General features: G+C 45.3%; 1 protein-coding gene and 1 pseudogene across 4 annotated transcripts in view; both read right to left on the bottom strand.

Annotated features, from left to right (window-relative positions):
• LOC113626476 (kinesin-like protein KIF16B) overlaps positions 1-19,453 on the bottom strand; it is a 280,843-nt gene that overhangs the window by 190,873 nt on the left and 70,517 nt on the right. The window lies entirely within an intron of this gene.
• Positions 5,505-16,813, bottom strand: LOC113626590 (phosphoethanolamine/phosphocholine phosphatase-like; annotated as a pseudogene).

Here is a 19,453-nt window from a genome sequence, read left to right as displayed (position 1 = left end):
CACCACTACATTACACAGGCCGATTTATTAAAGTTCCCCTCACAGCCCCTCATGCCCATCTTCCAACTAAAAATTACAAGGCATGCAAAAAAACAAAAGCTGAAAAAGCTTCAGAACCAGAGTCACACATGGCAGGGAAGCTGGAATTACCAAACTAAGACTCTTTAAAAACTATGATTAAGCTAAAGACTTTATTTGAAGCAACATGGTTGGACCTAGAGATTATCATACCAAGTGAAGTAAGTCAGAAAAAGACAAATACCATATGATATCACTTACATGTGGAATCTAAAATATGACACAAATGAACTCATCTATGAAACAGAAACAGACTCACAGACATAGAGAACAGACTTGTGGTTGCCAAAGGGGAGGGAGGGGATGGGGGAGGGATGGATTGGGAGGTTGGGATTAGCAGATGCAAACTAGTATACATAGGATGGATAAAGAACAAGATCCTACCGTATAGCACAGGGAACTATATTCAACATCCTGTAATAAACCATAATGGAAAAGAATATGAAAAAGAAAGTATATATCTATAACTGAATCACTTTGCTGTAGAGCAGAAATTAACATTGTAAATCAACTATCCTTCAATAAAATAAATTTTAAAAAAATAAGCTAAGGGCTTCAACAGAGAAAGTAGACAGCGTGCAGGAATGTTTCACAAAAATTAACCCAAAATGGACGACAGATCTAAAAGTAAAACACAGAACTATAAAACTCCTAGAAGACAAAATGGGATAAACCCTAGATGACTTCTGGCATGGTGATAACTTTTTAGATACAACACCAAAGGCAAAATCAATGAAAGAAATCATCGCCAAGCTGGGCTTCCTTAAAATGAAAAATTTCTGTTCTAGGAAAGACTGTCAAGAGAATTAGAGGATCAGCCATTACTGCGAAAAACTATCTGCACTCTTGGTGTCGTACGTTCTATGGCCTTTGACGTGTGTCCCATCGTAGAATAGCTTCACTGTCCTAAAAACCTTCTGTGTTCCTGCATGTTCATCCTTCCTTCCCCCCAACTTAACCTCTGACAACCACTGATCTTTTCACTGTCTCCATAGTTTTACCTTTTCCAGAGGCCATATAGTTGGAATCTTGTAGTATGTAGTCTTCAGAGTGGCTTCTTTCTCTTAGTAATATGCATACGGTTCCTAAAATATTCACTATCTGGTTCTTTACAGGAAATTCGCCAACCTCTCTTGTAGACACTGTGCAAAGCAGTTGTGCAGATTACCTCTATACATGTTTTACTCCAGTGAGGTAAAAATGATTATTATCCCCACTTTAAGGAGGAAGCTGAGGCTTATCAAGATTAAGGAACTGGCCAAAGTCCCAAGTGGCCAAGCCAGGGTTCAACCCCAAACTCACTGGCTCAGAGCAGATGCTCTAAACCACCGAGCTCTACTGACTGGGAGCTGGGAGGATAACGTAACCCTAATGTTACATAAGCACTGGTACAAAGGTAAAGGGCCAAAGCCAATCTCTGGAATGGAGGGACTCCCGCACACGCTAGGGAAACATTTCCTGAATCCCATCATATGACGGGTACCGCAGTATCACCAACATTCCCATGATAACGTCACACCATTTGCTCTTGACACTCTGGATGAAGCCAGAATCCCTCAGCCGACTGGCCACCAGTCCACTGACTCGGCCGCCGACCTATTCTATGTGCCATCACCGCCCTGATCCCCTCTCTAAGGACTGGCTAAGTCAGCATCTTGGCACCTCGTTCCCTGAGCTAAACAGACTTTGGAGGGCCAACCTTAGAACCTAACCACAACCGAATAGCAATACTCGATGGACAGAGACGAGTCCAGGTTCTGAGAAACTACACATCACTCATTTTTCAGAAGGCAACTATCTTCTAAGACAACAGGGTTTTAGCAGAAAACTTTTCACCATTTTAAGAGCAAAAGGCAACCTAAAAAGAATAAAAAAGCACTTTTGTTCTAAGGAATCCATTAAGGCTACAGGTTTTTGTAAATTCTGGACACAAAACTGAAAAAGGACACCTGGCTTAGAGCCGAACAGCCATCCTCAGAACACAGTGAGTCTGAAGTGAGCAGCCCCCCCTTAGAGCCACAGACACAAGGCTCTCCCAAACTGCTATAAACAAGCCTGCTGAATTTTGTTTAATCCAGTATTGCCCACACTTATTTGAACGAGGGTTTTTCTCTCTCTCAAGGGACCGCATCAACACTGGAGCAGTCTATCAACAAACAGCTCCTGAGCGTCTGCTTTGTGTCAAGAACTCAACTAAGGACTAGAACCAGAAGCCAGGGAGGACACTTGTTAAATACATAACTGCAAATAATTAACCCAACATCAGTGTCCTGTAAGGGAAATACACGGGGACCAGGGAAAACGCATCAGGAAGTACTGCTCGGGTGGAAGGCGCACTGGATAAACAGATTATTATCTTCTGACCTAAACTCGGACACTGACTCCCTGTGTTCAGGTGCCAGACGCTCCCAACCACGGTACAGAAAGGTTGGAGAAGACTGGCTCTAAGGCCCCATCCGTTTTGAATATTCTATGCCATTTAATTCAATGTGAAATGAGAGAAATGAATAAGATTTCAATATACTACTTAGACACTTCAAAAGACACAGTGATGGTTCAGATAACGAAACTAAACTGGAAAAATGTCTTCAGAATATATGTTCAGAATTGAAATGATCTCTGAGTATTTTTCCTGAAGCAATAAAGAAGCTGTGAGAGCTTTAAAGGGGGAAATTCAGTCCACCCTGATCTGACACGTGCTCTTTCTCCAGCCTTGGCACCCCCATACCCCCAATCCCCTTGCTCCAAGCCTACTCAGTTTCCCCAAAAGCCCCGATTCCCCAGGGTAATGGCTTCCTCTGAGCTCCGGCCACCAGAAAGCCTTTATCACCCCAACCCAGGACTCCCAACGGCAACTCAGTTCTATGCTGGCTACAAGGTCAACTGTTCTCTGAACCCTTTCTGGCATCCTCACTACCATCTTCCAGAAGGCTTGACCTGTTGACCAAGCCCTCCTTCGTGTCTCCACCAATCCTAAGACTGATTTCTGGCCAGCCTGGTCACTTATTACTGTGTGATGAGCTCCTTATCGACTCCAGTCCCCATTTGCTGTCACAGGACAACAAGCGTTCACATGGCAGAATTGTTACAAGATTCCAATGAATTGCTACCTCGTTCCCCGAGCTAAACAGACTTTGGAGGGCCAACCTTAGAACCTAACCACAACCCAATATCAATACTCAATGGACAGAGATGAATCCAGGTTCTGAGAAACTACACATCACTCATTTTTCAGAATGCAACTATCTTCTAAGACAACAGGGTTTTAGCAGGAAACTTTTCACCATTTTAATAGCAAAAGACCAAAAAGCAACCTAAAAAGAATAAAAAAGCGCTTTTGTTCTAAGGAATCCATTTAGGCTACAGGTTTTCACAAATTGTGGACACAAAACTGAAAAAGGACATTCGACTTAGAGCCAAACAGCCATCCTCAGAACACAGTGCTTCCAACAGTGGCTGGCACGTAGCAAGTGCCTTCAGTCAAAACCACCTTCTGTTTTCCCTTTCTTCCTCCTGAACAAAATCCCACTTTCGTTAGGGACAGCAGGGGTACCAGCTGAGGAAACCATTCCCAGCCTTCCTTGCAGCCAGAAGGGGCTGTGCAGCATAGCTCCACGATGAGATACAAGCCAAAGCTGTTGAGCAGGGCTGGAAACAGGGATAAACTCTGCTAACATATGCCCCATTGCCCTTCCCAGGCCTCCTGACTAAATCTCACATGCGATTACGTGGTTGCAGAAACTGTCTTGAAACCATTGAGAGAAAGACCAAGGGAATTACACAGACCTCAGCTCTGGGCGAACCACTGAACCCTTGCCACCAGCAGCCCAGCTGTGTAGTTCTCATCCAACGAGGGGAGAAAGGACAACCCTTAACTGGCTTAAGGCACCTTTTCTCTGCACTCCGGGTGCTGTTACCTGCAGCCAAATGCATCCCTGATACAGTTAACTCTTATTAACCGAGAACCTACAACAATTGATTCATTATTTGTTTCAAGTTTGGTTTCCCCACCAGATGGAAAGTGTCTTATTCATGTTCACACAATCTCTCTCACCAAGCAGGTGCTCACAAATGTCCAATGAATGGACAAAGTGACAACAAGGCCATCACAGTCTGTCCCTCGTTCTTTTCTAAGAGAAAAAAAGATTCTTCTTCTTCCCTTCCTAGCTAAACTGGATATACTTTAGATTATTTAGCATTTATAAAAGTGCCCACAGAGTGCCTGAAACTAAAGTTCTTTATTTAACAAGCCCTAAGAACATTATTTGCCAAGCGCTGCTTTCGATGCTTTCACAAAAACCTCATGTAATCCTCATAACAACCCGATGAGACAGGTACTGTTATCTCCCTTTCACAGACGAGGAAGCTGAAGCACTGTGAGGCTGAGGAAGTTGCCCAAGGTCACACAGCCAGCAACTGGCCGGGCTGGCACTGGATTCCACGCGGTCGGGTTCCAGAGTTCAAGTCCTTAACTGTTATTCTCTGCTGTCTCTCAGCCACTAAGGATGGCAATGCCTCCTTCTCCCTGTTTCTACAAAAATAAGGAACGAGCTGGGAGAAAATTCATTCTGATTCTCTATCAAGGTTCTTGGGTCCACAAACCAGCAGAAACCAAGGAAGAGAAAGTTGTGTCCACTATACCAAGGGTCAAGGTTACTTTCCTAGAGTAAATATGATCAAATGTACAACTGATGATAAAAAGAGAAGCAAGTTGTTGTAGATTTTCATTTTCTTAAGAATTTCTAGAGCTGAAAATCAGGAAAACTCGAGGTAAAAGAAGAAAAGTCTTTTAAGGGGCAAATATAAGCAAACAAATAAATGAATACAAATAAGTGACAACACTTTCTAATGCAAGCTAATCAAAATGACCACCTAACACCCAGATTAAGAAAAATCTTTTACCTGTAAGATATTACCCAGGTATTTGAGGCAACTTTGGAAAAAAGTATTTTAAAAACTGAGAAAAGAGGACTTCCCTGGTGGCTCCGTGGTTAGGAATCCGCCTGCCAATGCAGGGGACAAGGGTTCAAGCCCTGATCCAGGAAGATCCCACATGCCGCGGAGCAACTAAGCCCGTGAGCCACAACTACTGAGCCTGCGCTCTAGAGCCCACAAGCCACAACTACTGAGCCCACGTGCCACAACTACTGAAGCCCGCACGCCTAGAGCCCATGCTTTGCAGCAAGAGAAGCCACCATAATGAGAAGCCCACGCACCGCAACGAAGAGGAGCCCCAGCTCGCCGCAACTAGAGAAAGCCCCTGCACAGCAACGAAGACCTAATGCAGCCAAAAATAAAAAAATAAAATCAATTAATTAATTTTTTCTTTAATGAGAAAAGAACCTCCAAAAACGTGAGGGGACATATTTACATCTTTCAGCATCAATTCTCAAGGTGGCTGCAAGAAGACGTTTCTTCTACCAGGCCCCAGTACACTTAGCAATACCTGCCAAGTCCTTTCAGACGAATTCACTACCAAGGACCCTGGAACTAAAAGACGGGAGGAGGGCTGGTTCTTCCATCTCCAGTGACATCTAGTGCTGAGAAATTGAAATGCACCCTGGAGCACAATATTCCTTCCAATTATCACATTAACCGCATACTATAAAATCAGAATATGCATAACTCAAAAACATATGGCTTTTTCCACAACTGGAATTGCCAGTTGTCAATTGTCTTGTAACTCCAAATTTAAAACATCTCATAAGGTTAACCCATTGAGAAGATAACAATTGTTTGAGGGGAAGAAATCACTCTGTTCTCCAATTTTTTGTTTTAAATGCAAATGTAGCTTTATTCACCAATATTAGACTAGTATGTCAGGAGATTCTGCAGACCCTAAAAGACTCCTTTTAAATTTAACCAAAAAGAACTCTGGCTTAATATAACAATAAATACAAGCCATTTATTCAAAACCAACTTCAAAAATCTCTGAAGGAAAATAATTTAAATACAGATGAAACCCATTATAGGATGGCTTGCTGATTTAAATATGCCATGGGCTAAATCTTGTCTCCAGATTTTACATATTAAAATTATATTCTAAAAGATGCGGGCCAGCCACATTCTCTTTATCAAAGTAAAGCACCATTCTGGAATTAAGATCTAGGCATTTGGAAACCATTTTATAAGATAAGTAAGATATAATTAAAGAGCACTGGATTAGGAGGAAAAAACAGGATCTAGCCCTGGTTCTACCTCTAGAACTTGAAGACCAACTCAATTTCTCTTGACTTCAATTTCATTTAAGAAAAAAAGTTTTTCTTCTGTAGGATGAGGGAAGAGTTTCACCTAAATTCCTTCCTGAGCCCCTTGTTCTAACATTCTGTGTTCTGTGAACAAGATGATCTTTAAGATCTCTTTGAGTGTTTTTTTAAAATTAAACCACACACAATGACACAGCACTTTGAGGAACTCAGTACTGACTCAACAAAGGAGATTTGTCATTGAAATCAGTGTGGAGTATACAAAGATCTCTTTAGGATGTTTAGATGATGACCCCTGAACTTGATCAAAGACATTAAACCACATTCACTAGGACCTTGTACTTTCTAAACCATAAGGATTGCCTGAAGCCTTTTAATTAAGATTTTTCAGAAATCACGCAATTTAAGTGGGCTTTTGTCACTAAACCCGGATATTCACAAACATTCTGATCAAGTGAAGTTTTGCTACCAGAATAAGTTTAGGTTTTTTGGTTTTTTTTTTTTAATTTTCTGCCCCTTCACCTCCTTTATAGCTCTGAAACACCAAGAGGCAGGAGGGTCTTGGATTTCCACTGGCTCTAATTTAAAACATCATGGCTTTCTGTTGCATACGGGAGGAGGGGGACTCGGAGGGCCCAGTCGGTGGGGAAACTTTGGTTAAGTCCCTGGTTCTTGCTGCATAGACGAGGCTGGGGTGCGAGGAGACATCTTCGGGCTCTGTGAGGTCCCTGGCTGGCCAGACGCGAGCCCCGGACAGTGCGCTACCTCATTCCACCCCCAGGAGGTGTCTGTTCCCTCTGGCTTTTTTTCCTGTGGGGATGCTGACAGGGTGGGGCGGGGTGGGGGAAGGGAGGCAAGGAGCGCAGTGTAGGGTCACAGCAGGTAAAGCAAGATCTAGGCCTGGGACCGTGGGCAGAGAGCGCCACTTCCCTCCGCAGGGAGTCTGGTGTGGGGGAAGGGGGGTGGAGATTTCGGGACCCGGGTCCCCTTGACAGAAGACTGGAGGAGGGAGGCCATGCAGCCCTAGGCAACAGTTAACCCAACGCAGCGGGAGATGTTCCTTCTCTACCCTGCCGGGGAACCCCTTCCTCCCAGCTGCGAGGACAAGGTTTTTGGAAACACTGCCACCTGCTCAGGTATGCGCACCACCTGGGTGTGGCCAGACTCCGGAACCAGCTTGCAGTGGAACAGGGGAAGGCAGCCGCCGAGCTGGGTTAACTGCATAGATGGGGACAGCTCCGAACTCCCTCCTCCTGTCCCCCCAAGTGGACGAACCTAGGATTCCAGAAATCCCCGGAGGGTCATACCAAAGCGAAAGGGGGTAATAAAGCTAGGTTTGTCTTTCCCGACCCCCACCCCCCTTTACCCCCTCCCCACCGGGGTGCCCCCTTCAGGCCACGTCCTCGGCGCGTCTTCAGCACCTGTTGCAGACGGAGGCGCACTTCGGTGGTGGTTTCCCAGAGCACCACCCTGGCGCGGAAGGAGCTGGCCTCGGCCTTCTGCGCCTCCTGGATAAGGTGGGGCATGGGGTAGCCGTGGCGCGGGAAGGCCACGTGGCCTCCTGCCAACAGCCCCATGGGGCAGAAGTCATTGGCACCGTCGCCCACGTAGAAAAGGCACTCAAAGTGCATGCCGTCGTGGGCCGGCTCGCACAGGTAGTCGCTGAGCACCCTGTGCTTGCACATGTTGGCGGGGCAGTGAGCGCAGCTGTGCGCATGGAGTAGCCCCCGAGCATCGGGCCCCGACGGGCTGCTGAAGATGCGGCAGAACAGGCCGTGGTGGCCGGCGGCACGCAGCGCCCTCTCCACGCCAAAAGTGCTGGCGTCTGAGATGAGAATAACCTCAAAGCGGGCACCCTGCCTGGCCACAAACTACAGCAGCTCGCCCATGCCGGGCGACAAGGGGATGGCCTCGTAGATGGCACGCAGGTCCCGCGGCCGCACGCCCTGCTCGCCAAGGTACTGGAAGACACGCTGCAGGTACTAGTTGTAGAAGCCCTCGCGGTAGGCGGCACGCAGGCTCTCAGGCAGCCGCTGGCCGGGCTCAGCGCGCACGATGGAGTCGTCGCTGTTTTCGTCCATGATAGTCTCGTCAAAGTCGAAGATCAGGAGGGCGTGCCCTGCGCAGCTAGACAGGCATCAGAGCCCAGCAACTGGAAAACACCCGTTTATTGTCAGTACATCACCCTGGGCACCACCTGCAGGGACTGTTGGCCTCCAGCCATCGTCCAGAGCTCCTCTGCTAGCTTTGTCCTGAGCGATCAAATCCTTCTGTGGTCACCAAAGAGAGTCCCTCAGAGGAAAGGGGGCAGGACCTCCGAGCTGCTCCTGCAGGGAGGGGCGCGGCAGCCGCCGAGGTCCATCCCCGCTGAGGCTGGAGTGTAAAGAGTGTGCAGAGGGGCTAGCTGAGGTATTTGGGCGCAGGATGGAGCGAGGGGTGCTTACAGAAATCGGAGGGGACGCCGTGTCTTATCCGCCCCCCGATTTCTGGGCTCCAGCTCTCACGAGTCCCTCCAGTCCTGAGGGGCCCTGAATGATGTGCATCCGGGCCGTTCCCTCCACTTCCCCGTCCCCCAGTCAAGGTCTTTGTTTAGTTTACAGGGAATGTTTATCAAAAAGGCTTTCTCAGATGAGGAAGGAGATCTAAGAAATTTAAAATCTGCCTGGAGTTTCCTACTACAATTATGATTATTACTCTCTAACTTTGCAGAAAGGATGCTGACCTAGCTAAAAGTAACAGCTCTGTCATAGAAGAGCTGAAAAGAGACCTCAGGGGTGAGGACACCAGGAGAAGTAGTCAAACTCCACAAAGACAGGAAATGAGGGGAGTTGAACCCTAAAGACCCCACCAGGTTTGGGTCTATTTCTGATCACTGCACTGGTATCCCCCAAGTATCTCAGGAGGGACCCCCCCCACACCCCGCCCCACTGCATTTGTGATGAGCTGGTGTCTGAGTGAGTGACGGCTCTCCAGGACAAGTGAGTGACGGCTCTCCAGGAAGAGAGAGTGACGGGTCTCCAGGACGAGTGAGTGACGGCTCTCCAGGACGAGTGAGTGACGGCTGTCCAGGAAGAGAGAGTGACGGCTCTCCAGGAGGAGTGAGTGACCGCTCTCCAGGATAGGGTTGTGGGGAGGAAGTCTACGCACAGACAACGTGAGGGGAGCTGGAGAAGGCTGGAGCAGCGCCCGGTGGCAGAGGAGAGGAAACACGGGACAACTCACTTGATGACAACGTCCAAGGAGAAGTCATTTGGGAAAGAGGCTAATTAAAAATAATGGTAATAAGGTTTGTTTTTTATACCATCAGGAAATTCAAAACAGAACCACCATGTGACACCACTGCACACCCAACAAAAATGGCAAAAAAAAAGGACAGAAAACAGCAAATGTTGGGGAGGAGATGGAACCCTCACACGTGGCAGGTGGGAGTGCGAATGGTACAACCACTTTGGAAAACTATTTTCAGTACCTACTAAAGAAGAGCGGACACCCGCTCTATTGACCCAGTAATTCTTCTAGGCATACACCCATCAGAAACATGTACATTCGCTCACAGTACATACAGGAAGGTTCACAGCAGCACTATTTCTAACAGCCCAAACCAGGAAACAACACAAATTCAAAGAGTACAATGAATCAACTGTGATACAGCCACATTATATAATACTATGCAACAATGAAAATAAACACAACTTTGCAAAAAACATAGACGGATCTCACAAACACAATGCAGAACAAATGAAGCCAGTCACCTAAAATATACGTTCTGTATGGTTCCATATGTATAAAGTTTGAAAGCAGGATAAACCAAGCTATGCTTTTAGAGTCAAGCCAGACATCTTCCTTGGAGGGAGGAATGACTAGAAGGGGGCACAGCAGGGACACCCAGGGGCTGATCACGTTCTGTTTCTTCCCCCAGACATGGGGCATATGGGTGCATTCAGTTTATGAAAACCCATCAGGCAGGACAAACGATTTGTGTAACGTGCCATACGTACGTGATACATAAATGCCTGGACTGAGAACAGCGCTCAGGGCACGTTCACAAAGGAAGAGTGGTCCAGAACAAAAGAAGTCCCGCAGCAAGGGGCCAAAAGGAAGCCATCTGGGACCCAAGCCCAAGATAGCGGACCCACAGGGATAATTCCATGCAGCCTCCTGAGAAAGAACCCACAACCTTCTCAAACAGAAGGAAATCTGAGAGCTCACCTCACCAGCCCACCTGGTCATGACTGAAAAAAATGAGACACAGAGAGGGAGAGAGAGAGAATAATTTAGTCAAAGTCACACAACTAGTTAGGGATAAATCCAAGTGTAAAAGCCGGGTCACCTCAGTTAAGACAACTTAACTAATTATAAAACAGTCAAGATATTTCAAAAGAATGAATTGTGCAACCACTGAGAATGGGTAAGAACTCAAGAAAGGACACAGCTTTTATCCATTTCATTCAAACGAGATAAGCAGTGAAAGGTGACAGGTGCACAGGACATCCACACACAGGAGAAGGGGAACCTCAAAAAAAGGGGAGGAGAAGGCAATCTTGGAGAAACTGGGAACAAGGCACACTGACTGTGGATGAAATACAGCAAAACCAGAACTGCACCTTTCCTCGTACGTAGCACTCAAAAAAATAACACTTTGCACATCTGGACCACTTTTCCTCGCCAGAGAGCACATTTCAGGTCTCTGTTTTATAAACAACCATCATTGTAGTAGAGGGCAATAGAACAACTGTATAAAAGCCAGTCTCATATGAAGTAAAATATTACCTACAAAGGTAGACAGGAACACACAGCTGGTTGGATACAGTTCAAAAAAAAAACAAGAACCTGAAATATGCTCAGAGAAATCATTAATATAAGAACAAAGCTAATAACACATCAGGAAAAAAAAATTATACCCAGGGAAATAACCACGACTCTGGGCTTAAGAAAAAGGCTAGAAACGAGCCAAGGCAGAAGAAATGACTACGCACAACCTTGTGGAAATAAAACACATCAGAGTCGTGATTAAAGAAAGAGCGTTACAAGATGCAGAAGGAAACCTGAGCTTTTACTTTAGGGAAAGCAAATCATGTCTTGACATTTATAGAGATACCAGAGCAGATGGTGCTTAAACAGTGGCCACCAGCCATGCTGGTTTTTAAAACACCGATGAACCACCAAATTCACGGCGAATTCAGGCTCACTTTTTCAGACAACTTTTTTTCATCAATCTTTAAAACATGAAAAAGCCAAAAAGACAACGGTCAGAGAAAGACAAAAAAAAAAAAAAAGCCAATGAATTAGAACATGAAAAAAAGTGAGGTCAGTTTGGAACAATTAAGAACTAGACAGCATAGTGGGGACACCAGCAAACTTTGAGACAGGGTTCAAATTCTGACCTCACCTATTCCTTCCTTAACTGAGTGCCCTCTGGGCCTCAGTTTCCTTGTCTATAAAGTGAAAAACTATATATTCCCCCTGCATAAGGCTGCCGAGCAGAATGCGTGTGTGTGGCTATCAAGCACTTGCGATCTGGCTAACAACTCATTCGCTTAAATTTTAAACTGCACTCAGTTAAGTGACTGGAAAACTTTTACACATGTTTGGAACATACATTGCAGTGAGAATCTACTTTTCAACTGTAAATTTAATAAAATCAAAATACAGATCAATTGTATCCAATGCAAATTTAGCACTGAGTTGAGAGGCACTGTAAATGTAAACTTCACGCCACGTCGAAGATTTTAAAAAATTATGTTCCTCACTAATAATTTTTTTTTTTTTTTGCTGTACGCGGGCCTCTCACTGTTGTGGCCTCTCCCATTGCAGAGCACAGTCTGCAGACGCGCAGGCTCAGCGGCCATGGCTCACGGGCCCAGCCGCCCCGCGGCATGTGGGATCTTCCCGGACCGGGGCACGAACCCGTGTCCCCTGCATCGGCAGGCGGACTCTCAACCACTGCGCCACCAGGGAAGCCCTCACTAATAATTTTTATATTGATTATCTGTCAAAATCGTAAATTTTTCATATAATGGGTTAAATAAAATGTACTGTTAAAATTAATTTCAACTGTTTCTTTTTAAATGTGGCTATTAGAAAATCTGAATTCCCGTATGTGGCTTGCACTACATTTCTATTAAACAGTGCTGGCTTAGAACAATGCCTGGCACACAGGAAGAGTGCAGTAAATGTTACCCACTATTATCCCTATCAATATTATCAATATTAATTATTAAATGCAAGGCAGTTTGAGGGGGTCCAAAAACAATTTAAACATGTCTCTACCTCAGAGTCTGGCAAAGGAAAACCAGACATACTACAATAGATTTACAGAAAACAAATCATTAAATACCTAGCTGTGAGAAAAGAGAACTTGCAGGGAAAAAAACCCACAAAGAATGTATTCAGCTCACTGAAGACCTTCAAAATTGTCATTCTAAAAATCTACAGAAATCAGAATTTGTGTTACCTACCCAGTTAGACTAGATCCAGATGACAACAGAGAAAACAAACATTACATGAGGTACCCACACAGACTAAAGGCAAACATCTGCTGTTTGTGGACTGGGGGCAGGAGGGGGGTGGGCGGGGAGAAAGGTGCTCCTGCTGAGTCCAGACCTGATCCACTGGGGCAGGGGGCCCAGTGAATGCACACACCCAACAAAACACGTTCCAGTATGTTCCTAGAAGCGCTATTCATAATAACCAAAAGATTGGAGATACGAACCCAAATGGAGCTAACCAGCAGGAGAATGGATAAAAAGAATGTGGTACAGTCACATAATAAAGAAGAAACTACTACGAAACACGGCAGGGATGAATCTTAAAGACAACAGGCTGCACAGAAGAAGCCAGAAACGAACATAAGACATACTGCAGGAACTCAGGAAGGCAAAACTCATCTACATAACCGTTGTCAGAACATCTCTGGGAGAGGAGGACAGGAAGTAACTGACTAGGGAGGGACAAGAGGGAACCTCTGGGGAGTAGGAAGTATTCTGTATCTCAACCTGGGTGTGGGTTACAGGGGTGCACACACAGATGACAACTCATGAGCTGGACACTTCAGACGTGTGCTCTTTTACAAGTTCACCAAGTTGCACACTTCAAATGTGCACACTTTGTGTATGCTGAGCCTCAATTTTAAAAAATAAACGCAAATAGCTTTTTAAAAGGTCCTGTGAACAAACCACCCTATTTAACAACAAATAATCTATTCAGCTGAAATTTCTGTTCAAATAGCATCCCCCAACGTCTCCATATGCCTGCATGAGTGTGCAATTCGGGGACTACAAAACCCTGCAAGAACTTACACGTGCCATTTTTTCCTGGGAGCCCTCACCCATGCGATACACATGTCGAGATGTGCTTCAGGGGATAATCTTCCACACGCCTAGGCCTGTGGGTCGCAACTCCTGTGAGGCTCAAGGCAGTTGTTTAAAAATAGAGATTTGGGGGTACCATCCCCAACATCTCTCCTTCCACGACACTGCAGAGCCCAGAAGATGGTCTTTTAAAAAGGCCCGCAATGTATTCTGAGTGGAAACCACTTCCGTATGGAAAATCAACTTGCATGACGTGCAGAATAACTGGTATTTAGGTTGCTTTGGATGAGAAACTGGACTTAGCAACTGAAAGATCATAGCAAGTTCTGTTGCTTCATTTCAGTCCCCCAATCTGCTGGAAATGCCAGTGTAATTTTTACTTTAATAGCAAGGACAAGAAAGGCTTAAATATAATTCATTAATATAGAGTAGACTGGATCTAGAAGAAAATGAGCATCTTTGGTGATATCTGTGTTGTTAGATTCTTTCAAGGAGAAATCACAGCTGTTTGGAAACCACTCCTCTTACACACAGATGACTTGCTCAGGAAGGCTGTTTTTATCTGGTAAAGCTGGCGCTACAAAGTATTATATAAGACAGTAGAAATCTATAACCATCCCCCCCCTTGCAAGTATCAGAATATCCTGATAATAAATATTCACACGCAACCTAGCTCCATATTTGCTTTTCAGTTGCTGCCCATTGCTAATGGTCCTGTCTTACAGATACATACTTCTTAAAACCACCACTTTTGCTAAGAGACTTGGAGTTCTACTGCCTGGAGTTAAGAGAAACGATGGTCATCCTTCAGTGACGCAAAGGCAAAATCAACCCGGATGCTAAGGAACAGTAATCTCCTAAAACCTGCTGTTGTGCTACAAATGGAGGGCAGTGCCAACTCGCCACTCATAGCAACTGTTGCTAGGCAGACTGGGCTGGGAAGCATCAAGCTAAAGGGGTCAACGGGAAATTAAGCCAAATTCAAAACCACATACGAAAAGCTGAAGAAGAGAACAGACGCTCATTCAGAGCTCATTTTAAATCACATAATCAACCTGAAAAAGGGAAGAGAAATGTGTTTAAATATGTGGAATTCATTGTGTGCCATCCTTCAATTCTAACAACAGAGAAGAGCGATTTCTCCTGTATGGAATGTTCCCACCATGGTACAGATACTCAGGGGCCCTTTCACTAGTCTTCCACCTGAATACAGGACTTCGGAGTCATAAAGGAAGTGTTTGAAAATATTTTCTCTTAAGAAATAAAAGAACACTTCAACTAAGTTGCATCTTCTGTTTGCCTTTAATATATTCCACATTACAGTAAGTGACCAGGTTCTACGTCCAGCAGAAAACGCGGATGGTGTCACCAAGATTCGCCTGCCCCCAGCCCACCCCACGGTGCACAGCAGCTGCAGTGAATGGGCCTGACCTCAGTCCAGCTTAAAGGTGGTTGTCTCAAGCAATCAGCATAATCGATTCTCTTCTCAAAGTGATTACTGGAGATAACCCAGGCCTAAGCCAGTCAGCACCAGGCCCCAGGGATTGGTTCACAAATGCATCAACCAATCAGTGCAAAGCTCAGAACTTTGCTGGAGACTCTGAAACCCAGACTCTGAATTTAGATGGTGTGATGGGTAAATATAAAGCTATAATTGCTGCTCTCACTTGGCCATTCTGAGAGCCTGAAGATGAAGTCATTACACCAAAAAGGCAAAACGAAGAACAGTCCCAAAGAACCAGAGCCAGTGCCCTGGTCAAACCGTGCCTAATTTCTACCCTACCGCCTGACCACTCCTCTTCTACCATTTAAGCCAGTTTGGAATTGGGTTTTCTGTTATTCAAAATTAACAAACATAAAATACCACATGATAAAATGTCTTATGAGTAATGCCCTGTTGTAGCTGCATAAAACTATACTTTTAAAAGTTTGCATATACACAAGTTCTGGCTTTTCTGACCAATTGAGAAGACATATATTACTGTCAAGCCAGTTTCACATGTAAGAGGATGGATTTGGAGAAAATGAAACAAGTAAGAAAAATGGTCAATTGTATGTTAAATCTAAAAAAGCCTGAGCTCACAGATACAGAGAACAGATTGGTGGTTTGGTGGTTGCCAGAGGGGACAGTGTATGAAATGAAATGGGTGAATGTGGTCAAAAGGTACAGACTTCCAGTCACAAAATAACGTCCTGAGGATGCACTGTACAGTATGGTGACTACAGTTAATAACACTTATTGCATTATTTGAACGTTGCTACGACAGTAGATCTTAAAAAAGTTCTCATCACAAGAAAAAAAATGTAATTATGCTAAAGAATGTTAACCAGACTTATTGTGGTGATCACGTCACAAAATATACAAATAGTGAACCGTTATGCTGTACACCTGAAACTAATATAATGTTAGGTGTCACTAATATCTCAATAAGAAAGAAAAAGGAAAAACGGGCTAACATTACTATAATGCTTACAACACTGACTACGGACACTGTTCTCACCTTATAGGACAGGTACCATTACCATCTGCATCTTACAGTGAGGTTCTCAGACACAGAAAGGGACCGAATATGCAGACATACTCTGCATGTTGTGTCTGTCAGAATACACACAGACACAAGTCATCAGACCAGGCGGGCAAAGGACGAGCGCCTCGCTCCCAGCTCTCTCTACCTCCACCCACTCCTCTCCGAACTCACGACTCTCAGGACTGCTCCAAGGTGAGTTAAGTATGTTCCTGGGGGACATGAACAATAAACTGATTGTACCATGAAATGGTCGCTTTTTAAGCTTTCTTGACAACGAAACCAAGTTCCTACAGTCTAGCACCCGCAGTGAGTTCAGGTGCACATAAAGCACACTTCCGTATGACCAGGCAATCTTCTCCTCCCCGGCCGTGGCAATAAATACGCAGTAAGAGCCTGTCAGCATATACACCTCACTGCAAAAGATCAGAAGGAATATCCCATATGAATTCAGAATAATTTATCACGGTTCCAACATTTAACGGGGCGCATTTGACTTATTTCTGAGCCTTACTGCTCCAGAAACGCTATTCAAAAGTAAGAACCAACCTATACTTGCAATACCTTTATTTATGAGCAGCTCATTCAAGACGAAAACTGCCATGGAAAATAAGGTAGGCTTGGCGTTATTAACAGCATCAGAGTTGGTTCTGGGAACAGCTCGCTTAGCCTCTGACCCGGCCACGTTCTCCATCGACCTCCAGTGCCGTAGTGCCGACAGTCATCTCCCCTATTAATTATCAAACCCCAGTTTCAGAGAACAATGAACGTTATTATTTCTCCTTTCATCTTAAACAGCTGCAAGAGCAGAACTTGACAAAGAGGAGAACACACAGTCTGATGGAAATTAACAGCCATAGTCTAACTTTAATGAGAGGTCAACAAATTAACAACCGCGTACTATATCAAGTGCGATAACATCTTCTTCCTCGTGTTTCAGATCAAGAACCAGCCAACGAGACAGTATGTGTGAATGCACGACAGACAGACAAAGGGCTTTGCACGTGGGGGTACTGACGGTGACTTCTGTTCAAACAGACACGGAGTCATTCACATTAGTCCGAGCATTAAAGAAAGCAGGGAGACAAAAAATTTCTCCTAAAGCTAGAAACAGTATGCGTGACTGTCTTATTAGGTCAGAATTTTGAACCATCAAATGCCCAAATGGCTGCTAATAAGGAAGGTGCCCCATGGCTGGGTCACTAAGGAGGAGACGTCTCCTCCTTAATCCAAAATCTAAGCAAATCAATGTCCATAAATAGAATGCTATCCTCGAGCTACCCGCAGGTTCAATTCTTGTACCAAGAAGAGGTTAAGATTAACTGATTCTAAAGGAGACACAGGCCACAAAAAGTGTCACCTCTCCATCACTTTGCCTGTGAGTTACCGAGAAACCAGAGTACCCAGTGCCCTGGGCAGCAGGAGCCCAGAGGCCCACAGACCTGACCGGCTGAGCAGCCGTCCCAGGTATCAGTGTTGCTTCCAAATCCATCACACACTCCCCAACACACGTCTCCTCCACAAAATGGAAAACGGCAGACAGCAGGAAAAACTCGTTTTATAGGATGCCATAATCTTCCAGAGACAAAAGTTCAGCTGATTGATTCTACCATAAAACAGAAATAAGTGGGTTTCAAGTTTGCCTCTCCATGAAATTCGAGCTCAGAAAATCTGACGCCAGTCAAGGATTCCAATTTCATTTTACTCTATTTCTTATTAGTCAAAACATTCTGAAAAAGTAAAAAAAATTTCTTCCATCAATGTGTGACCCACTCCTGCCAGGGCTACGCCTGTAGTAACCTGCCTCTTCTGCTCCCCAGAGAAGGGACGGTAAAACACCAGCACAATTTAAGAGGAAATCACTTGCATTAGGATCCCATCATCACGTAGATTCAAATACGCGCCATCCTCCACGTTCAACTCAGTATTGTTTACCGTAAGAAAAACAACCCATATAATTAACGTCCAGGAAAAAAAAACAACAACACTTTAATTCAACTTCTACTTGCAGAAATCGCTCACTTTTCCAGGACCAGCCTCTCCAGTGACAGCCTCTGCCTGTGGGCAGCCTGCTTCCTCACTCCAGCCGCCCGCCCCATGCCAAACCACAGTCGGATACCCCGTGCAGAGCCATGAAAACATAAAAGCAAGTCAAGCACTAGAGTAATCAAAGGATGTGTTTTCAGTAAGGAAGAGACCCTATTCATTAAAAACTGAGCAGAATAACCAATGCTGGGGGATTCAACAGAGCGCGGTCTCGGGGCTCCGAGCACCACACGGCAGCCAGGCTCTAGACAGACCCTGCACAGAGCGGCGGTCCCTTCTGCTGCACCACCTGTCAGACGCCGGAGAGCTGCCCCCTGAGGTCCACACGCGCTGTGATTTATCCTGCAGTGCAGAGTTCAAGGAGTTATTTGCAAGTCAGGTAACATATCTCTGAGGGTTTCATTTTAATCATTTAGAAAACGCTAGAACAGAGAAACTAAAACATGTCCAGAGTGGACAAACGAAAAAGGTGCATACAGGGTGGGGTGGGGTGAGAGAAAGTGAGAGTGAGAGGACAAAGAATCGGGGGACTCCTCATGACTTGAAACAATTCATCAGCAATAAGACATACGGGATCTATGAAAAGTCAGGCCAAAAGGGACATTAAGGGGTATTAAGTAGCCACTTTATAAACCACTTCAAACACTAAGCAGCCAGCGCCACATTGAAGCCGTGGGAAAGGAGAGCCGACACAAAGGCTTCGGAAATGCACGGACCCCAGGCCTAGTAGAAGCCGGATTTATCACAACATTAAGTTCCAAGACCCCAAAGTTATCACAGCTTAAGACAAATTCAGCAGGATGAAAAACACATTGGGGTAGCAGTCTAAGACACTAGAAAGACAGACCAAAAAGAAGATTACCGTTAACACAGCTTCTGAGCAGCTGGCAGTGCCAGGCAGGAGATGGGGTGCAGACTCCGGTATCAGACAGAAATACCAGGCATTTACATCCCGGGGGCTTTAAGACAGGGAACTGGTTACTCGGCTAAAGGAAGAGCTGGGAAGCCAGCGGGGATGGTGAGGCCACCCGCAAACTGATAAGGAAACCAGCATCACCCCTGGGTAGGAGGGACAGGGGAGAAGGTGTTTCTGGAAGCCAGGGCTGCATCACCAGGCAGCACCACACCAGGGATGGGCCGTGTGGATTCTGCAGGAAAACGGTGCAGACAAGGTCTGGTTTCTCCCTCCAACCCTCACACAGTGAGTCCCACTCAGGAAAGGACAGTCCACCCCGTCAGCTCTCCACCAGACAGGGCAGAGAAGAAGGGGAAAAACGGAAATGAGGGC

This window comes from Aethalodelphis obliquidens, unplaced genomic scaffold (genome assembly GCF_003676395.1).
Source record: "Aethalodelphis obliquidens isolate GAN/ISIS:26980383/991018 unplaced genomic scaffold, ASM367639v1 scaffold18, whole genome shotgun sequence".
Lineage (NCBI taxonomy): Eukaryota > Metazoa > Chordata > Mammalia > Artiodactyla > Delphinidae > Aethalodelphis > Aethalodelphis obliquidens.
Note: the sequence above shows the minus strand (reverse complement) of the source record. Positions and strands in the feature narration are given on the sequence as shown.